This window comes from Monodelphis domestica, chromosome 6 (genome assembly GCF_027887165.1).
Source record: "Monodelphis domestica isolate mMonDom1 chromosome 6, mMonDom1.pri, whole genome shotgun sequence".
Lineage (NCBI taxonomy): Eukaryota > Metazoa > Chordata > Mammalia > Didelphimorphia > Didelphidae > Monodelphis > Monodelphis domestica.
Window position 1 is genome coordinate 128,742,935 of NC_077232.1, and position 22,441 is coordinate 128,765,375.

The 22,441-nt window shown below is 36.0% G+C and overlaps 1 long non-coding RNA gene across 2 annotated transcripts in view; it reads right to left on the reverse strand.

The window, feature by feature from the left end:
- The window catches only part of LOC130455052 (uncharacterized), a 49,824-nt gene that overhangs the window by 16,961 nt on the left and 10,422 nt on the right, over positions 1-22,441 (reverse strand). The window contains exon 2 of one of the 2 annotated variants that reach the window (XR_008912861.1): positions 7,796-7,893. The exons of the other annotated variant lie outside the window; for it this stretch is intronic. This is a non-coding gene — a long non-coding RNA (uncharacterized LOC130455052). The remainder of the gene's footprint in view (positions 1-7,795; positions 7,894-22,441) is intronic. 2 annotated transcript variants of the gene reach the window in all.

Below are 22,441 nucleotides of genomic sequence, written 5' to 3' on the forward strand. Positions count from 1 at the left end.
AAGGACCCAAGTAATACCCAATGAAATAGCTCATCAGCTGCAGGAAGGGTAGGAGGAGGGGAGGGAGGGAAATAATGTGATTATTGTAACCAAGGAATAATGTTCTAAATTGACTAAATAATTTAATTTAAAAAATTAAAAATAAATAAAAATTTTAAACTACATAATTTTTTCAAATAGAAACTAGCCTTCTATTTTTTATCCTCTTCAATTCTGGGTACAGTTCATTGTCTATTTGTAGCCTCCCTCCAGGAGGCATTCTTTATCATAAATAATTGTTCAGGGGGAGCAGGTGGCTAGACTTGGAGTTGGGAAGACCTGGGTTTAAATTTGACCTGAGACACTTCGCACCTGTGTGACCTTAGGTGAGTTCCTGAACCCTGACCCTGACTGTTCTTCGGCCTTGGAACTGATACTTCTATCAATTCTAAGAGAAGGAAAGAGTTTAAGAAAATCAAAGAAAAACCTGTTCATCTCAGAATGCTGTACCTGTGATAAAGGAGCAGAGTGGAGGGATGCTTTCTCCTCCCTCCGTGCCCTTTTCTTCCTTTTCCTAGTTCCCTAATACCAGAGGGGCAGAGTTTGTTTAGGGAGACACTGGGTTGAAGTGAGAAGCTAGACAGAACTTGCCTAAGCTGGGGAGAGTGAGCAAAAGGCGGCTGCAGCAGGAAGCCTTCCAAATAGACTTTGATATCTTAACAGAAACCGTAACTCCGTACGTGTGCCAAAATTAGAGCATCGCGCTGATATTCAGTGACAAACGCACTGCTACCAGGGCCACAGGCAAAACGACAGCGAGGCGATGTTTGTCCTGGGCATCTTTCCATCTCCCGCTCCGAACCCGTGGGCTCCTCGCCTTGTTTCCCAGGTTCTCTCTGCCTTGGCGTTGTCCAGTTTCTACCTTCGTGTAAACCCGGCTTTCCAATCCAAGGGTGCTTTTCCTTCTACACTATCCCAATCTCAGGCTGGACTTTAAATCTGGTCCTAGACACTCTCCCTGTGTGATGCTGAGCAAACCATGCGATCTCTATCTCCATTTCCTTGTCTGTAAATTGGAAATAAGTGCGCAGGTCTCCCAGGGTTGTGAAGATAAAATGAGATCTTTGCAAAGTGCTTTGCAAACCTTAAATGCTATTGAAGTGGTAGTTTGTTTTTTTTTGGAAAAAATCTTTATTTAATGAATTAATTTAGAATATTTTTCCATGGTTACAAGATTCATTTCCTCCCTCCCCCCCCCCCCAGCTGATATATAGTTCCACTGGGTTTTACATGTGTCATTGATCAAGATCTATTTCCATATTATTGATATTTGCATGAGAGTAATTGTTTAGTCTATATCCCCAATCATATCTCCATCAAACCATGTGATCAAGCAGTTGTTTTTCTTCTGTGTTTCTGCTCCCACAGTTCTTCCTCTGGATGTGGATAGTGTTCTTTCTCATAAGTCCCTCAGAATTGTCTTGGATCACTGCATTGCTGCTAATAGAGAAGTCTATTACGTAGAAGTGGTAGATTTCCTTAAAATCTGATTATTTTGTTAAAGCAATGCAAACTCTAGTGCAAAATGTCAGATGTGGACACAGGTTCAAGACGTTAGATTCTGTGTTCATAGTCATACAGTTCATATCAAAGGTGAGATTTGATTCCAGGTCTCTCCTGAACCCAACTCTCTTTTATTGTTTGACTCAAACGCAATTATACAAACAGACCTTAGAGATCCATGGGAGAACTGTTCTTCGAAGTAGATCCTTTAGGAGACTGTGCAATCATTATAGCTCTGATAGTATTGTTTGAAGCATTTTAATAACTTTCCTCTTGGGACTGCCTTTGCAGCCAATTTATGAAAAAGCAGTCCCATTGTATCATAAAAGAGAAAGATTCTCTAGGTAGAAGTGTTTTGCTGGGCAAAAGGAGGAAGGATACAGCTCACTGAGGACTTCCCATTTCAGGTGTCTAATATACCTCAGAAAGAGTTACCAAGGTTTTAGTCATTGGCACTTGCCAGTATAATGGAAATTTTATTTGACTGTGGGTGTAAAAAAAAACCCGTTTAAAACAAAAATAAAATTTAAAAACCCCTGTTTGTTTTTTCCATCCCCACCTAGAACCAGACTTAACTGCTCTTAAGTTCTGTTGAAGTCCCTCTCTTGCTTTAATTCAAGTGCAATAGGTTCCTTGATGCTGTCCTGGTACCCCCCAGGGAGAAAATGATCTCTCCTTCAGTTCCTTCTAGCATTTTGCCTCCATTTCTCCTTTCCACTTATCTCACTCTTTTTTTGATACTTGTGTCCATATTTATTCCCTTCCATTTGGCTGGAAGGATTTGAAGAAGAGGGAATGTGTTATCTACATCTTGGTATACTCAGCACAATAATAAATAAATGTCTATTTAAAACACATATAGATTTTGTTTATGTAATCCATCATGCATTATTATTACCTATTTATTTTTATTTTAAAGGAAAATTCTGATGAGAATTAATGGTGATATGGTTATGTGGGTTTTTTTAAACATTCATTGACTAAGTAAAAATATCTTCTAGGAAAGACAGTGATTAACATTGTCCTTCCAGAAGCTTCAATGCATGTCCTCTAGGGCTGACTGTACACAGAATCAACATGAACATGATCCATCCTCTTGTAAGAGCCACTCCAGTAAATATGCAAGGGCAGACGCTATTACCTAACCATTGGAATGAAAGCAATACTACTCTCATGATTAATCAGGAGGAAATTCTCAGGAAAGTGGCACTCCTTGAACATTAAGGTGGAAATCATGTATGACTAGTAGTGAGAGAGTCAACCCAAGGTTTCTTCTTTTCTCTGAGCTTATGGTTTCTTAATTATGACTTGTGACAGTTCTTTTGACATTTCTCTTTATTAATTTTTACAGGGATGACATCTTCTAGAAAATAAAATTAAAAATTAAAACAATATACTGCTGAATAGGTAAAAAAACTTAGGCAATTCTGTTCATCTGAAAGAATCTTCTATCCATTTATATTCATATGCTTAATAGTTATTTCTTGGTCTTGTTAATCTGGTGACTCCCAGGGTTGGAATGCTATTAAGGCACAAGTTGAAAACTGACATTCATCTCTCTGATTTCTTACTTGCCCATGTGACATACTGAAAATGCTGTTCATATAGAATCCTAGATCAAATATTAGATATTCTTCTAGGAATCTATAAAAAAAATCACACTTCTCAATGGGGATTCTTTGCCCAAATATCTTTATTTTGGATAATTTTGCTTCAAGTCTGGATAACTTCCATCTTTTTCTGAAATGACTGAAGCTCTTTTATTCATAATTGGGAGGATGTGTGGAATCTGCTTTACCTGTTACTCTCACTGGTCTCATTGCCTTCATTTCCCTGGAAATTTCTCTCTTCTTCTTAGACTCAACCATGTTTATGAATCATGTCGTCTTATTACAAGTTATTAAAAACTAATAAATATTTATTTTGAAACCATAATCTTATCAATACATACCTCTGACTCAAACAAATCGCCTCCCCTCTTCCATGAACTCTTCCTCCAACCTCTCTCTCTCTCTCAATATCCTGGGGTTGAAATTTTGGTAGTCTGACCTCTCCCCCACCTATCTCCCACTGCTGAAGGAAGGGGGAATCAGGCAGCTCATGGTCTCTGCTCAGACCTCTCAACTTAGCAGGAAGAGAGAGATCATTAATTTACTCATAGCACTTTCTAGGAAAGTTGGTGACATGACATACAGTGGGATTAACCAAGTAAGTAGATGATGCTCGGGACTTTTTTTTCTAGCTTAGTCATCTTGAATGGAATGGTGGGCAGCGATCTTAGAACTTCTCATCTTCTTCCTTTCAGTGTCAGGGTACCATCAGTAGGACAAAGAGAATGGAGATTTTAACTGAAAACTGAGGCTAGAGAACTATGATGAGCAAAAATCTTTCAGCTCCATCTGGCCATTCTTTGAATGAACAGAGTCTTTTTGGTAGAGCTTCCTCTCTCCAATGGCCTATAAAAGTGAGACAACAACCCTTCTTTGCCTTCTTTCTTATTCAGATATTCTGTTTTGGTTGGCAGACTCCCTTTTCCCTTCTAAGAATCAATGCCTCAAGGAATTACATGTGCTCATCCATTATGTTTGTCCAGGGCAAGAACTGTAAACCTGATGGACTTTCAGTCCAAGAGATGGAAGTCATGGATATGACAGAGTTTTGGCTGAAGAATGTGGCCAATGCAAAATGGACTCGTTCACATGGCCCAAGAGATGAATTCATGGACGATGATCGTTGATCCTAAACCTCTCATGCAGAGGAGGGAAATTTTGATTTACTAGTAATCAAAATCCCCAAATCCAACCAACTAGTCAAGAAAAGGAAATTTGGGGGGTAGTGCCAGCCTTGGAATTTAATCTCATGAGAAAACCCCAAATCAAGTATAGATTTGATTTGTATAGATATATACATATATATGTATATATATATATAGAGAGAAAGAGTATAGATACAGATTTGGCCTTCTTGATTTCCAAGCTTGTCTTTTGGGGTTACCCTTCAAGATTGGCCCCAGTCTTTCTGAGAGTCTTGGGACCAGGGAAAGAGAGAGAACATGATTTACAGGAAAATATGAATTAAACAGCTATACTACACTCTGTAGTATCTTTACTAACAAAAAGACTTCTCAAAGTTTCCTATTACAAACTACCACAACTGTAATTTCTTTCATATACTTAAATGATGTAGTTGTGCAGACTCTACCAGAACAGAGCATATTCCCCTCCCTCCCCCTGTTAATATAGGGGAAATAGTATAAGAATGATTCTGACGATTTCTAAGTTTGATTTTTCCATGGTTGACCCTGATAAGACATGTTAATTAAACTCCACTTTTTGGTAATCAGGGAGGATTATTCTGAATAAATTTATTTCCTTGTTGAGATAGGGAGGATACTGAAGGAAGTATCATTAGTCTGAAGGAGAAAACATTTGAGAAAACAGCCAATGCTCTATGCTCACCATGTCGAGGATCACATAGACCAAAAGGGTTCCTGAGAAGTTTGTAATAGCTGACTTACATCTTCCCAAAGTCTGACGCTACACTTATCTCTTGATTAGCCTAGGTCTTATTTGATTTTTTTTAAACAAAGAACAAACTTGTAGAGGCATTTCTTAACTGAACTCATATTTCAACTTGCTCTGGGTGCCCTGAACTATGCCACTTACAGGTGTGTACAAGTCGATTTATGCTCAAGTTTCAACATTCCTCTTCCTGTTAATTACCAGCACTGGAGTCTGAATTTGCTCCCCACATGCTAGCCTCCCCCCCCCCAATACACACACACACACACACACACACACATGACTCATTTGATTCTTATGTATTTCTGAGGAAGCAGTATTTGGGATTTTATTATTCTTTTCTGTAGAAATTTTGCTATTGAGTTACATCAGATTAGCAGAGAGCTGCAAACAAACAGATATGGAGGCAGAGAAATGAATGAATAAATAAATGATCTGTTTTAGCAACCTAAAAAATATCTACCAGCCCAGGGTGACAGAAAGGATAGGTTACATGGGATCCTATACAGAACATATGAATTATTAAAGCACCACTGAAGAAAGTAATATTTTCCATTTTACTTTCCCCACACACTGATGTACTGTAGGTGAGACTAGCAGGTAATGCAAGCGAAACCTTCCAGGTAAAAGGCAAAAGACTAGGAGAAAGGGGAACAATGGAAGGGCTCAGATACTTCTAGCAATTCATTTCCAATTCATGTATCATACAAAAAAAAAGGTGATCTGAGAGCTTGTGCAACTCTGTTTTAAGCCACAGATCTAATTCTCTCTTTTTGCAAGACTCCACTAGTTGAGTTCCAACAACTTTTTCAATTTATTTGTAGTTAGCCAGGAGGGTTGGACACCAACAAGCCTTAATTACAGAAGAAAATTAGACTTTTAAAAAATGGTTCTCTGTTAAGGACAGTTGTCAATGGCTTGCTTTATTCTGTAAGCTGATCTGGAATGTATTTAATAAAATTCTTTTGCTTGCTGAAAACCGCTGACTAAAGGAAAATGGCTGGTTTAATAACGTTGATAGCTGCTCAAGTCCTGTTGTGTTAATCATGTACGTGAGTGTTGTGCCCTCAAACTGGGATGGACAAAGAAAAGAATGAGTAATGAAAAATGGTTCTTAAATATCTAGGTGGTTAGTCCTAAAAGATATAAATGCTTAAACCTTTCAGGGTCAGAATATTAGAGATTTAGTCCTAGACATATACAACATATTTCATTATACTTTACTCCCACCCCATCACATAAAGGCCAGACAGTCTAATTAGTTAATTAATTAGCTTTGAGACTAAAATTTGTTAAACATTCAACTTTAAATCATATTTTATTTATCAAACTAAAGAAATATAACAATCAACTAAATTTGTTAAAAGATATTGTATTTTCCAATTACATGTAATAATGATTTTCAACATCCATTTCTTGACATTATAAGATCTAAATTGTCTCCGTCTAGATGGGTTAATCATACAATGAAGAATTGCATTATCATGCAAAACATGTTTCCATAGTAATCATTGTTGTAAGAAAACACTCATATAAAACTAAAACCCCCAAATAAAAACATAAATAATGTGAAAAATACTATGCTTCTTCTGAATTCTAACTCCAATAGTTCTTTAGAACTTTCCTAGATCACTGTATTGCTGAGAGTAACTAAGTATTCTATAGTTTAATCAACTAAACTTTTTAAAAATTAGGAAGCAAATTTTATTTTTAGTTGCTAACTTAGTGGTGAAGCCAAGATGATGGAATAAAAGCAGGGACTCATCTGAGCTCTCTTCTAAACAACTTTAAAATAATGCTTCAAATTGAATTATAGAGTGGCAGAACCAACAAAAGGTTGAGGTGAAAGAATTTTCTACCCCAGAACAACTTAGGAGATGGGTCAGAAGATTATAGGGCACCCCTTGCTGGCACTGGGTGCATTACTCATATGCAATTTCAGGTCTCAATCCTAGAGTTGAGAGGAATACGAGTTTATTAGTGCTTGCTGTGGGTACAGAAGTTCTGGTCACAGTAACAGGGCATGGTGCTTGTGGTCAGTCATACACCAGGGCACAGGTCAGAGGAGCAGTAACACATCTGTCCTAAGATCATACCATCTTGGAAGAACTGAAAACATACAGAACCTCAGAACAAGCTTTGAAAAGAGCAGCAAGAATGACCTGAAGGTGGGCCCCAAAGGAATTCCTGAAAAAACCCTCCAAAAGCAGAATTGGAAAAATGGCAAAAGATATAAAAATTCAAGGAAGCTAGTGTTCCTCTCAACTCTATACAGTCCTACACCCAGTGCCAGCAAAGGTTGCCTTATAATCTGATCAATCTCTTAAATTGTTCTAGGCTAGAAAACTGTTTTACCTTTTGTTGGTTCTGCCACTCCACAATGAAGAAAAGAACTCCTCAAAAAAGCAGAATTGGACAAATGGAAAAGCTCAAAAAAGTCACTGAAATACAAAAATACAAAAACTCACTGAAGACAACAATTTCTTTTAAAAAAAAAGTATTGGGCAAGTCAAAGCTAATGTCTCCACGAAATAGCAAGAAACAATAAAACAAAATAAAAAAATGAAAAGAAAAAGAATAAAATGTTAAATAACTCTTTGGAAAAATAACTGATTTGAAATTAGATCAAGGAGAGATTATTTTTAAAAAGCCCTTTCTGTCTTAGAATCAATAATAGTAATTCTCAGGCAGAAGAATGGGAAAGATTAGGCAATTGAGGTCAAGTGACTTACCTAGTGTCACACAGCTAGGAAGTTTCTATGACCAGATTTGAAGCCAATATCTTTTGTCTCTAGGCTTGGCTCTCTATCCATTGAGATACTTCACTGCCCTACAGAGAGATAAATTAAGAATTTTTGAATTATCTGAAAACCATGATAAAAAAGAGCCTAAGTCTCATATTTCAAGTAATTATCAAAGAAAATTGCCCCAATATTCTAGAATCAGAGAGTAGAACAGAAACTGAAAGCTGATTGCCTCATGAAATAAATTCCCAAATTAAAACTCTCCCAAGAATATTAAAGCCAAATTCCAGAGATCCCAGATCTAGGAGAAAATATTTTGAGCATCCTGAAAGAAAAATTTCAAATATAATGTAACCATAGTCAGGATACATAAGATTTAATAGCTTTCACATTAAAGGATCAGAGGGTTTTGCCACACAGCAAAGGAGCTTTGATTACACCAAGAATTATCTACTCAGCAAAACTGATTATAATCTTTCAGAAGGAAAACAGATATTAAATGAAATAGAGGACTTTCAAGCATTCCTTATGAAAAGACCAGAGCTGAATAGAAAAAATGACTTTGAAATAAAAAGCTCAAGGGAAGCATAAAAAGGTAAACATAAAAGAGCAATCATTAGGGATTCAGTAAGGCTAAATTGTTTACAGCTCTCCTAGGAAGATGATACTTGTAACTCCTAAAAACTTTATCATTATTAGAACAATTAGAAGGAGTTTACATAGACAGAGGGCACAAATATGAGTTGGCTATGATGGGATGATTTTTTTAAAAATAGCATTCTGGAAGGGCAGCTTTGTGGCTCAGTGGATTGAAAGCCAGGCCTAGAGGCAGGAGGTGTTGGATTCAAATCTGGACTCAGACACTTCTTAGCTGTGTGATCCTGGGCAAGTCACTTAACCCCCATTGCCTACCCCTTACTGCTCTTCTGCCTTGGAACCAATACACAGTATTGATTCTAAGGCAGAAAGTAAGGATTTAAAAATAAAATAAAATTATGGAGTGAGAAAGAGGGAAGCATTGGGGACAAGGGAAAAGGGAAAGGTAGAATATGGAAAAATTACCTCACATGAAAGAGGAATGAAAGGTAAAGCTTTTAAAGTGGAGGGGAAGATGGATATGGGTATCAGTCATGATTTCAGACAAAGAAAAAGCAAAAATAGATCTAATTAAAAGAGAAAAACAGAGGAACTACATTTTGCTAAAAGATACCATAGATCAAGATGGGTATATGATTTGGATATAAAGGGTGATATTACAAGTAAATTAATGAAACATAATAGTTTACCTGTCAGATCTATGGAAAAGGGAAAAATTTATGACCAAAAAAGAGATAAAGGACAATACGAGAGGTTAAATGAATACTTTTGACTATATTAAATTTAAAAGGTTTTGGACAAACAAAACCAATGTAACCAAAATTAGAAAGGAAGGAATAAATTAGGAAAAAATTATTATAATTTTCTCTCATAAAGGTCTCGTTTCTCAAATATACAGAGAACTAAGTGAAATTTGTAAGAATACAACTCAATTGGCAAGTGGCCAAAGGATATAAAAAAGCAATTTTCAGATGAAGAAGTCAAAGCTATTAATAATCATATAAAGTGTTTTAAATCACTCTTGATTAAAGAAATGCAAATTAAAACAACTCTGAGGTACCACCTTACACCTATCAGATTGGCCAATATGACAGTTAAGGAAAGTGATAAATGTTGGACAGGATGTGGTAAAATTAGGACACTAATACATTGTTGGTGGAGTTGTAAACTGATCCAACCATTCTGAAGGGCAATTCAGAACTATGCCCAAAAAAACAATTTGATCCAGGAATACCACTACTAGGTTTATATCTCAAGGAGATTTTTAAAAAAGGAGGGAAAAGCCTGCTTGTACAAAAATATTTATAGCAGCTCTTTTCGTGGTGACAAATAATTGGAAATTAAAATTAATGTTCATCAGCTAAGGAAAGGCAGAACAAATTGTGGTATATATTGGAGCTGGAATACTATTGTGCTATAAGAAAGATGAACAGGATGATGTCAGTAAGAGATGGAAAGACCTACATAAAATGATACAGAGTGAAAAAAAGAGAACCAAGAAAACACTGTACACAGTAATAGCAATATTGTGGAATGATCAACAGCAATACAATGATCTGGGACAATTTTGTGGGTCTTATGACAAAAAATGAATATCTACCTCCAGAGAAAGAACTATTAGAGTTGGAATGCAGATCAAAACATGATTTTTCATTTTAGCTTATTTGTATTTTTATTTTGGGCTTTTGGTTTTATATGAGTATTCTCTTACAAAAATGAACAATATGGAAATATGTTTTGCATGATAATATATGCCTAACCCAGATCAAATTGCTTACCAGCTCTTGGAGAAAGGAGGGAGAGAGGGAGACATATAACTTCAGAATTATATGACTTTAGCATCATATAACTTCAGAAAACTTATGTGGAAAATTGTTTTTACATGTAATGGGTAAAATAAAATATCTTTACAAAAAAGGACAATAGGCAATGAAGTAATACCAATACCAAACACATATGCATCCAATGGTATAGCATCCAAATTCTTAAAGGAAAAAAAATGAGTTATAGGATGAAATAGATAGTAAAACTATATCACTAGGAGACCTTAACTTTCCACTCTCAGAGCCAGATAAATCTAACCAAAATATAAACAAGAAAGAATTTAAGGAGATGAACAAATTTTTAGAAAAGTTAAATATGATAGAAAATTGAATGGGAATGGAAAAGAATATACTTCTTTCAGTGGTATATGGCATTGACACAAAAATGAGTCATGTATTAGGGCATAAAAACTTCACAATCAAATGCAGAAAATCAAAAATACTAATGCATCCTTTTCAGATTATAACGCAATATAAATTACATTCAATAAGGGGTCATGGAAACAGAGATGAAAATAATTGGAAAATAACTCATCTAATTCTAAAGAATGAGTTAGTAAAATAACAAATCCTAGTTATAATCAATACACTAGAATTAAAGAAAAGTCCTCCAACACAGAGGTGTAAGCACTGAGACGAAGCTCAAAGTGTACAATGCAGTGGTCCTCAGTTTGCTCTTGTACGGTTGCAAGACATGGACACTGTACCGGAAGCACAGGAAACAGCTGGAGCAATTCCACCAACGCTCCCTCCGATCAATCATGAGGATCCGATGGCAGGACCGAATCATCAATCAGGAAGTCCTCGACAGAGCCAACTCCACCAGCATCGAAGTCATGGTCCTCCAAACCCAGCTACGATGGTCTGGACACGTCATCCGCATGGACTCACAGCGAATACCAAGACAGGTATTCTATGGTGAACTGTCAGCTGGACTCAGGAAACCAGGCCGACCAAAGAAAAGATTCAAGGATCAGCTAAAGTCCAACTTGAAGTGGGCTGGCATCACACCAAAACAACTAGAACTCGCTGCCTCTGACAGAAGCAGCTGGCGAACCCACATTCACCAGGCCGCCACCACCTTTGAAGATGAGTGACGTCGACGTCTTGCCACTGCGTGTGAACACCGACACCAGGCCACAGCTGCCCGTCCCGTAACAACTGGAGTCCCAGGCCCCATGTGCCACAAACTCTGAGCCTCAGCCTTTGGACTCCAAAGCCACATGAGGGTACACCAATAGATGATAATGCACAAAGACAATTGTCATTCTCGATCACCAAGAGACTACCACTAACTAGAATTAATGAAATGTTGCCAAAGCAGTACTTAGGGAGAAATTTCTCTATCAACAAAATAGAAAAAGACTAAATCAATGAGTCATGCATGGAACTGAAAAAAAAACAAACCAAACAACTAAAAAAAATTGAAAGCCCTCAATTAAACACCAAATTGGAAATCTTGAAAATCAAAAGAGAGATTACTAAAATTGAAGTTAAAAAACCATTGAACTAATAAATAGAACTAAAAGCTGGTTTTGTTTTTCAAAAACCCACACACAATAAAAAATAGAAATCATTGATTAATTTGATGAAATAAAAAGAGGAAAATCAAATTACCAATACCAAAAATGAAAAGAATAGGGGAAGCTACGTGGTTCAGTGGATTAAGAGCCAGTCCTAAAGAAAGGATGCCCCACATTCAAATGTGGCCTCAGATACTTCCTGGCTCTGTGATCCTGGGCAATTCACTTAACCTCCATTGCTTAACCCTTACCACTCACACATAGTATTGGTTCTGTCAGAAGGAAAAGGTTTTTTAAAAAATGAAAAGAATCAATTCATCACTAATGAAGAGGAAATTAAAATTACTATTAACAGATATTTAATCAATTATATGTCATTAAATCTGACAACCTAAGTGAAATAGATGAATATTTACAAAAATATAAATTGCACAGGTTAATAGAGGAAGAAATAGAATACTTCTATGGCCCTATTTTGGAAAAAAGAAATTGAGCAGTTCTTCAATGAGCTCCCTAAAAAAAATTGACCAGGACTAGATAGATTCACAAATGAATTCTACCAGGGCAGTTGGGTGGCTCAGTAGATTGAGAGCCAGTTCTAGAGACAGGAGAGGTCCTGGGTTCAAATGTGACCTCAGACACTTCCTAGCTGTGTGACCCTGGCCAAATCACTCAACTCCCCATTGCCTAGCTCTTACTGCTCTTCTGCCTTGGAACCAATACACATTATTGATTCTAAGATGAAAGTTAAGGATTTCAAACAAACAAACAAGTGAATTCTAACAAAAATTTAAAGAACAATTCATTTTAATCCTATGTAATCTATTTGGAAAATAGGCAAAGATTCAGACCTACAGATTCTTTTATGACACAAATGTGGTATTGATACCTAAATCAAGAAGAATGAAAACAGAGAAAGAAAACTATTGAACAACTTCCTTCATGGATATTGATACAAAATTTTAAAATACTAGCAAAGAGATTATAGCAATTTATCACAAATATCATACAACATGACCAGGTGGAACTTATACCAGGAATGCAGGGCTATTTAATATCAGGAAAACTATCAGCATAACTGACTATATCAATAATTAAAACAACAAAAACCATCTGATTATCTCAATAGATGCAGAAAAACTTGCTGAAACACAACACTCATTCATACTAAAATCACTGGAAAGCATAGGAATAAATGGAGCTTTCCTTAAGTGACAAACAGTTTCTATTGAAATCTACCATCAAACATTATCTATAATGTGGATAAACTAGAAGCCTTCTCAATAAGATTTGGGGAGAAGCAAGGAAGCCCTTTATCACTATTATTCAATATTGTACTAAAAATTAAAGTTGTAGCAATTAGATTAGAAATTTTGTTGAGTAATAGAATAGGCAATAAGGAAAAAAAATAGCACTCTTTGCAGAGATATGATAGTATATACTTAGAGAATCTTAGAGAATCAACTAAAAAGCTATTTGAAATAATGTCAACTTCAGCAAAGTTGTAGGATATAAAATAAACCCACACAATTCATCAATATTTCTGTATATTACCAATGAAGTCCAGCAGCAAGAGAAAGGGAAATTCCATTTAAGATAACTCTAGACAGTAGAAAATACTTGGGAGTCTTCTTACCAAGATAAACCCAGGAATTATATGAACACAATTATAAAACACTTATCACACAAATACATTTAGAGATAAGTTACTGGAGAAATATTAATTGCTCATGTGTAGCCAAGTCAATATAATACAATTTGTAATTCTAACTAAATTAATTGACTTATTCAATGCCACACCAATTAGACTTCCAAAAATTATTTTATAGAGATAGAAAAAAATAACAAAATTCATCTGTCAGAACAAAAGATAAAAAATATCAAGGGAATTAATGGGAAAAAATGTGAAGGAAGACTATCTAGCCTTACAAGATGTCAAACTATTAAAAAATGGTAATAATTACAATAAATCTTATACTGATTAAGAAATAGAGAAGTCAACTGGTAGAATAAATTAGGTATACAATGCACACTAGTACATGACCATAATTATCTTATATTTGATAAGCCCAAAGATCCAAATTCTAGGAGAGAAGAAGTCACTATTTGGCAAAAATTGCTGGGAAAACTGAAGAATAGTTTGGCATAAACAAAGTATAGACCAACATCTCATACAGTATTCCAAGGAATGGTCAAAATGGATCCACGATTTAGACATAAAGGGTGATATCATAAGCAAATTAGGGGAACATAGAATATTTTACCTGTAAGATCCATGGGTAGTGTGAACTTTCCCTTTGTCTATTTTTAGATAATCCAATCAAGAACTTAAAGTACCCCTACTTACCATTAAGTATGAGAGTTCACATGTCACTTACTAGAATTACAACTCCAAAGTCCACTACCTCCCACTCTCACCCTCCCCCCCCCCCCCCCACCTTGGGCAGTGCTAGGCAAATGGAAAGACTGCCATTGGTTTCTGTGAAGAAGGGGGAGTGACAGGAAGTGATGTGGAAAAAGGGGGTATAAAAGAGACCAGCATGGTCTAGTATTCATTCCTTTCCTGGTTTCTGGAGAGATTGGTTCTGAAGATTCATTCCCTTCCTGGCATTTGGAGAGATTGGTTCCAGAGATTTCTTTCCTGACTGAAAAGAGACCTTTTCCCTGGATCCTACATTGGCTTGCTGGGTGAGTGACTGGGATTCCTGCTTTGGCTTTGGAGGAGGCTGTATAGATGGAACCCTGGCTAAAGACACCACCAGGACTTTTGACTGAGGGTTACTGGGAAATCCATGTGGAGACAGAGTCTTGAGGAAGCCCCGCTGGGGCTGAGGTTGGCTTCTCAGGAGAAGGCTGACAGGCTTATTAGAATCTTTCTCTTTATCTACATTTTTCCACTTTCACTCTTTCCAACTCTTTGTAAATAAAGCTGCTAAAAGTCATTTGGCTTAAGTGATAATATTTTTAAATAGGCAATAACAATATTACTTTAGAATTTTCATATTTAGCATAAAACCTAAATTTAAACTCTTACAGTTGTAAAGAATTTATTATAAAACAAGAGATAGAAAGCATTATAGGAAGTAAAATGGATAATTTTGATTACATTAAGTTAAAAACTTTTTATACAAATAAAACCAAATGCAGCCAAGATTAGAGGGAAAGCAGAAAACTGGGAAAACATTTTTTTCCAGCAAGTATCTCTGACAAAGGCCTCATTTCTCAAAGGTATAGAGGGAATAGAGTCAACTTTGTATGAGCATTTAATTCTCCAAATGGTAAATGATCAAAGGATATCAATAGGCAGTTTTCAGAAGAAGAAATCAAGGCTATCTATAGTCATGTGGAAAAATGCTCTAACTCACTACCCATTAGAGAAATGCAAATTAAAAGTAACTCTGAAGTAATCCCTCATACCTATCATATTGGTTAACACGACAGCAATATTTATGATGATCAGCTATTAATGACAGCTATTTCCAGCAATATAATGATCCAAGACAATTCCAAAGTGCTTATGATAAAAAAAATGCTACCCACCTCCAGAAAAAGAACTGATAGAGTCTGAATGCAGACCAAAGAATATATATGTGGATATACACAGATCCACAAAAAATTACATACATATAGTTTAACTTTCTTTTTGGTCTGAGTTTTCTTTTGCAACCTATCTAATATGGAAATACATTTTACTTGACTACACATGTATAGTCTATATCAAATTGCTTGCTTTCTAAAGGAGGTGGAAGATGAAAGGAGGGAGAGAATTTGGAATGCAAAAGTTTTTTAAAGTGTTAAAATTTGTTTTTAAATGTAATTGGATAAAAAAAATATTTTTTTTTAAAAATGCAAACTTAAAAAGTGACACAGATCATCACCAGAATGTCAAATACTTAATTTTTTTTTTTAAACCCTTACCTTACCTTCTGTCTTGGAGTCAATACTGTGTATTGGCTCCAAGGCAGAAGAGTGGTAAGGGCTAGGCAATGGGGGTCAAGTGACTTGCCCAGGGTCACACAGCTAGGAAGTGGCTGAAGCCAGATTTGAACCTAGGACCTCCCATCTTCAAATACTTAATTAAAAAAAAATTTACCAGGAGTACCATAGCAAACCTTGAAACAGATTAAAATGCAGGTTCACTTTTAATCACATGTCCTTCTCTTATCAAATGTGGCAGAAGAGCAAGAAAGACAGTATGGAGATCTTGAATCATAAAGTTCTTTCTTTTTTATGTATTTTTTAGCATAAACCCTTACCTTCTGTCTTAGAATCTACGCTAAGTATCGGCTCTAAGGCAGAAGAGTGGAAATGATTAAGCAGTTGGGGTTAAGTGACTTGCCCAAGGTTATACAGCTAAAAAGTTTTGAGGCCAATTTGAACCCAAGACCTCCCATCTCCAGATCTGGCTCTCCAACCACTGAGTGCCACGTGCCTTCCCTAGAATCAAAAGGTTCTTAAACTATTTAGGAACATTAATTTTACCACTCTTTTTCTGAAAGAGTAATATTGGTCCAGCAAACACTGAATAAACACACTATCTGAACCACATCCATGTTGACATTTCTTGATATGAATGAAACTGAAAGACATAAAGGAGTTGCAAAAAATTAAGTAGAAAGATGGCTTACCAAATTCCTTTGGAGAACACATGAAAAATTGGTGGTAGAGGCAGGTAGGTGGCTCAGTGGATTGAGAGCCAAGACCACAGATGGGATCAAATTTGATCTTAGACACTTCCTTAGCTATGTGAACCTGGGCAAATCACTTAACACTAATTGTCTAATTAAGGGTTTACAAAAAAGAATTGGTGATGTTGATTTTATTGTGGGTCTGAAGACAAAAAACCCACATAAGACTCCCAGTCCTTTCTAATTGTAGTGCATATAATAAATAGAAACCAACACATCACCAGTAGCTAGGTGGTACAATAGATAGAGAGCTGGCCCTGGAGTCAGGAAGATCTGAGTTCAAATTTGACCTCAGGTCCTTGCCAGCTGTGTCCTGTATCTTGGCGAAGAAAACCCCAAATGGCTGCATGAAGAACTGGACACGTCTGAAAAACCACTCAACAATCAACAACACATCACCAGGAAGGTAAATTGCAGTCAGTTTGCCAATATCTTTGAATGAGAACAAAGAAGTAGTATGGTACCATGGCAAGGTTCTAGCTTTGGGACTGAAGGACTTTAATTCAAACCCCACTTCCAACTCTGTCAGGGTGATCCTAAGCAAGTCACTCGAATTCCTAGGGCTTTAGTTTCTTCTCTAAAATATGGTTGGACGAGATAATCTCTGAAAGCCTTCCCAAATCTAACCCGTGATCAAAACTTTTTGGAGACATAAAGATTTGCCTGAGGACAACTGAAAAACCCTACATACAGTGGACAACCCATTTTTAGGCTTTCCCTTATAAAAACTGAAATTCACTTTGATGAACTTCTTTTTCTCAGAGAGTTACAAATGCCCAGTTAACAGGAATTTCTCAAATGTCTCTTCTGTTTCAAGTACTTGCTAATTTATTATTTCACTTTTTTCTCATTACAGACATGTGAGGAAATTTAGGAAAGATATACTTTATTAGATTCATTCTACAAAAGAGGAAGCTAAGGAGCAGAGTTAGAATAGATCACCAAAGTCCTTTAGTCCAACCAATGCCTGAAACATAAATCCCTTTATACCATTATCAGTGAAGGTTCATGCAGCCTTTGCTTGAAGACTTCAAGAAACTGAAGAATTAATTGTCTTTCAAGGTAACCCTTGGGATATTAGATCCTTCTAATTAGATTAGATACTTCAAAGTTATGAAAATTTCCTTAAATGATGACAACACCCACCTCTTGAAAACTTCTAACCACTTCTAGTACTAACTTCTGGTTTTAACATTGATTTTTCTTCTTAATTGCCAGTACCGTAGTCTGTGTAGCATACCAGGTATGTTAACGTCATGGAAGTATTATTGATGTATTGATATTGTATCCTATGTGTTCATATACCAGACTCATGGTCATGTTACTTATTGATTACTGTATTGCCAAATCTTCAGTCCAAAGGATAAAAAGAATTCCTGAGCAGGACATTATTTGCCACAGGGTCCTAGCTCACACCTTGTTAGACCACATTCCTTTCTAAGTCACATGTTTGATTAATCTCCTCCTCTTTTGATCACGTGATTGTCAATTGAGCCAATGTTAAAGCCTATGCCATGTCACATGTTCATTAGTTACCTCCCACTCCACATTCCTAAACTCTCCAATAAAAGTTTGAGGGAGCGTGTGGAGCATCCTCTCAATTCCATCTGAGGAGCACGGCAACATGTAGCCCATATTTTTTAACTCCTTGTCTCTGAGTTTAATTTAATTAAAAAAAATAAGTTTAATTCCTATGTCTCTTTCTCTCCTCTCTCCATTTTCCCTCAGTTTCCAATTTCCTTCTCAAATGTCCATCCATGAGAATTTTAAGATGTAACTACAAGAGGTTACAGTCTGAATTTTCAAAAGGAAACTAGAATCTCACCTGATAATCAAAGAGAAATATTCTTGTCCTCTTCAGTAAGACATCCCTAGTGTCTTAATAGTTTCCTACAATACAGTCTCTCACTATCTTGTTTTTTCTTAATCTGGGCATAATTTTGCCAATGTACTTCCTAAAATTCAATAGACATTAAGCAGCTGTCAGAGTCCTGTGCTAGACATTAGAGATAAAAAGATAAAATAAAATAATCCCTGTCCTCAAGCCGCTTACATTTCTACTGACAGGCTTATATTTGACTATAAAATAGGGTGCCTAGAAATGGATACAATTCAGATGTTTGCCCATGACAGAACACGGAAAGACCCTTTTATCCACGTAGCCTGAGTAATTTTTTCTTTAAATTGTTGTTCCAGATATTACACACTATTAACTTTTGTTAAACTTGTTCAGTAACTCCACCTGGTTCTTTTCACATGAACTTTTGCTGAGTCACATTTCTCCTAGCATATCTATATCTATGTAGCTAAATGTTGAGTTGATGTAAAGCTTTAGACTTATCCCTATCAAATTTAATCCCACTAGATTAAGCCTAGGATTCTATTTCATTGAGCTATTTTTGTATCCTAATTCTGTTATCCAAAGTATTTGTTAGCCTCAGTTTTTGTGTAATCTAAAAATCTGATATGTAAGCCATCTAGGTCTTTATCCAAATCACTGATAAAGGTCAAGGATAGAGATTTCTGTGGTATGCCACTGGAGATGCCCACCTAGATTGACATTACAATCTTTATTATGGTCATTTCATCGGTTTTGAGAATTTTATCTAAGTGTATCATTATCCAGCCATGACTCCATCTTGTTCACAAGAATATTGTGAAGGATTTGCAAATACTTTACTGAGTTTCAGATACACTATGTCAATGGCTTTCTTCTGATCTATCAATTTAGTTAATTTGTCAAAGAAGGAAATGAGTTCGTTTATAGCAAGGCTTTTAACCTAGGGCCCATTTACACTTAAAATATTTTGATAAGTGGATTTTGATATAATTGGCTGCCTTTGCAATCCTATTTATTTTATTCTTAATATTTAAAAACATTCTGAGGAAGGTTTTCAAAAGGCTTCATTAGTCTTTTAGAGGGGTCTATGACATAAAACACAAAAATTAAGAACTTCAAATTAGAACTATTACTTATTTATGGATTTATGCTGACTTTTTGTGATCACTGCCTCAATTTTCAAGTGCTCACAAAATATCCTTTTAATAATTCTATAAATTTGCCAACAATGGGAGTCAAGTTCACTAGACTACAGCTTGAAGAATTAATCTTTTACCTCTAGGACAACCTGTAACCATCTTCAAAAACATCCCTCCCATTTGATATGACTTCTAATAGATGACTAATAAATAGTTAATCACATCACTGAGTTCTTTCTGAGCTCTGGGCTATAGTTAATCTGGTTCTTAGTTCTGAACTTTTACAGGATTTTGCTAGTTTTTTGTTTTTTAACTGGGCACACCTGGTAAAACCTCCTCTGCTAATGGACTAAATCGGGTTGAAGGTAATTGACAGATTAGTGACTTACAGAGATGTCTACCCCAAGCATGTGAAGACTTCCCCTTGCAGAATGGGTAGATGAGAACAATTTGTTCTAGCATCCATGAAGGTGGCTGAAGCAATTGCTGTGTAATGCCTTGAGTCTGGTCAGACATTAAAGTTGCCAAGGTCTTATATAAATGGAGATTTTGAGCCTTTGGACTTCATCCCCCAGAAGTCCCTTAGAATTTCCCAAAATTCCACTTTTCCTGTGTCCCCACGTTTTGCATGATTGTATTTAAGTGGCTGTAACTCCTCCCTGCAGTTCTTTTGCTTTAGTTATCATTAATAAGACTTTATAAAATATATTATTTAGTTATTGATTATGAATTAATTTTAAAACCCACAGTTTTCCACCGTCATCACCAGTCATCCTGACTTTTGTATTACCATTGGATTTCCATGACTCTGGAAGAGAGGGTGAGAATGATCACTTCATGCAGCTCTGCCTCACTTAAATACAATGCACATCTAAGTAAAGAAATGACTCTATGATGTCACTGGTTCTCTTTTTCCCCCAAAGATTTTACTTTCCCCATCATATAAATGACAATTTCCAACACACATTTTCCAAAATTATAAGATCCAAACTGTCTTCCTCCATCTCTTCCTTCCCCCTGATCAGAGATGTTAAGCAATTTGATCTGGATTATACATGTATTATCATGCATAACATACTTCTATATTGGTCACTGTTATAAGAGAATATTCAGCTACATTGGTCCTCTTTAAAGTAAGGACAAATGAATCTTTATTTTTTAAAAAACTCTTAGCTTCCATCTTGGAATCAACACTGTGAATTGGTTCCAAGGCAGAAGAGTGGTAAGGGCTAGGCAATGGGAGTTAAGTGACTTGCCCAGGGTCACACAGCTGGGAAGTGTCTGAGGCCAGATTTGAACCCAGGACCTCCCGTCTCTAGGCCTGTGGAGTGTTTCATAAAGCCGTATTATATTATGTAGTGATCAGTTTTACTGAATGTAAAACTCTTCTCTTAAAAAAATTGTTATAAATGATGTATCTCTACCAAAGAAAACCCAGAAACTACATGAAAACAATTATAAAACACTTTTTGTACAAATAAAGTCAGACCAACTATTGGGGAAATATTAATTGCTCATGGATAGGCAGAATATAATAAAAATGACATTGTTACCTAAATTAATTTACCTATTTAATGCCATACCAATTAAACTAACCAAAAATTATTTCCTAGAATTAGAAAAAAATAATATTTCATCTGGAAGAACAAAAGGTCAAGAATATTAAGAGAATTAATATAAAAACCATGAAGGAAGGAGGATTAGTCATACCAAATTTCAAACTTTACTGTAAAGTGATAATAATCAAAACAATCTGTTACTGGCTAAGAAATAGAGTAATGGATCAATGGAAACTAACACAAAGCAGTTAATGACCATAGTAAGCTAAGTGTTTGATAAACCCAAAGGTCAAGCTATTGGTGGAGGAACTCACTATTTGCCAAAAATTACTAAGAAAACTGGAAAACAATATGTCAGAAACTGGACATAGACCAACATCTCACACTATATATCAAGATAAAGTCAAAATGGATACTTGGTTTACAAATAAAGAGGGATACCAAAAACAAATTAGCAGAACATAGAACAGTGTACTTGCCAGACTTATGGATAAGGGAAGAATTTATGAGCAAACAAGGCATAGAGAACATTACAAAAATGAAATGGATAATGTTGATTACACTATTTAAAAAAGTTTCTGCACAAACAAAAACAATGCAACCAAGATTGGAAGGGAAACAACAAATTGAGGGGGAAAAACTATAGCAAGTCTTTCTGACAAAGGCCTTATTTCTCAAATACATAGAGAATTGAGCCAAATTTATAAAAATACAAAGCATTTCCCAATTGAAAAATGGTTAAAGGATATGAGTAGGCAGTTCTCAGATGAAGAAATTAAAACTATCTATGGTCATGAGGAAATGTTCCAAATCACTATTGATCGAAGAAATGCAAATTAAAACAACATTGAGCTCCATCTTACACTTATCAGATTGGCTAATATGACCAAAAAAGAAAATGATAAATGTGGGAAAGTTGGGATACCAATGCCGAGTTGGTGGAACTGTGAACTGATGCAACCATTCTGGAGAGCAATATGGAATCACGTCTAAAGCACCATAAAACTATGCATACCCTTTGATCCAGCAAAACCACAACTGGGTCTACATCTCAAAAAGACTGGACTATATTTGTAGTGGTAAAGAACTGGAAACTGAGGGGGTGTCCATCAACTGTATTGAAGGAGGAAAGTCCGACATCCTCTGTGTTTGGAAGGACTCTTTCTTTGGCATGGAGTCAGAAGATTATAATCACTTGCTACCTTCCTCTAGGTTCCTGTCAGGAAGTTGGGACACCTAAACTTTAGACCTGGTTTACTACTGGTTGGCTATATGGCCCTACAGCCTTCATCAAGTAACTTTACATTTTGGGGTCTCAGTTTCCCCATCTGTAAAATTAGAAATTGCTCTTCCTTTCAAGTCATATAACCCCCGATGCCTAGCCCTTACTGCTCTTCTGCCTTGGAACCAGTATTTAGTATTGATTTTCCAAGACAGAAGTTAAGGGTTATTAAAAAAAAAAAGA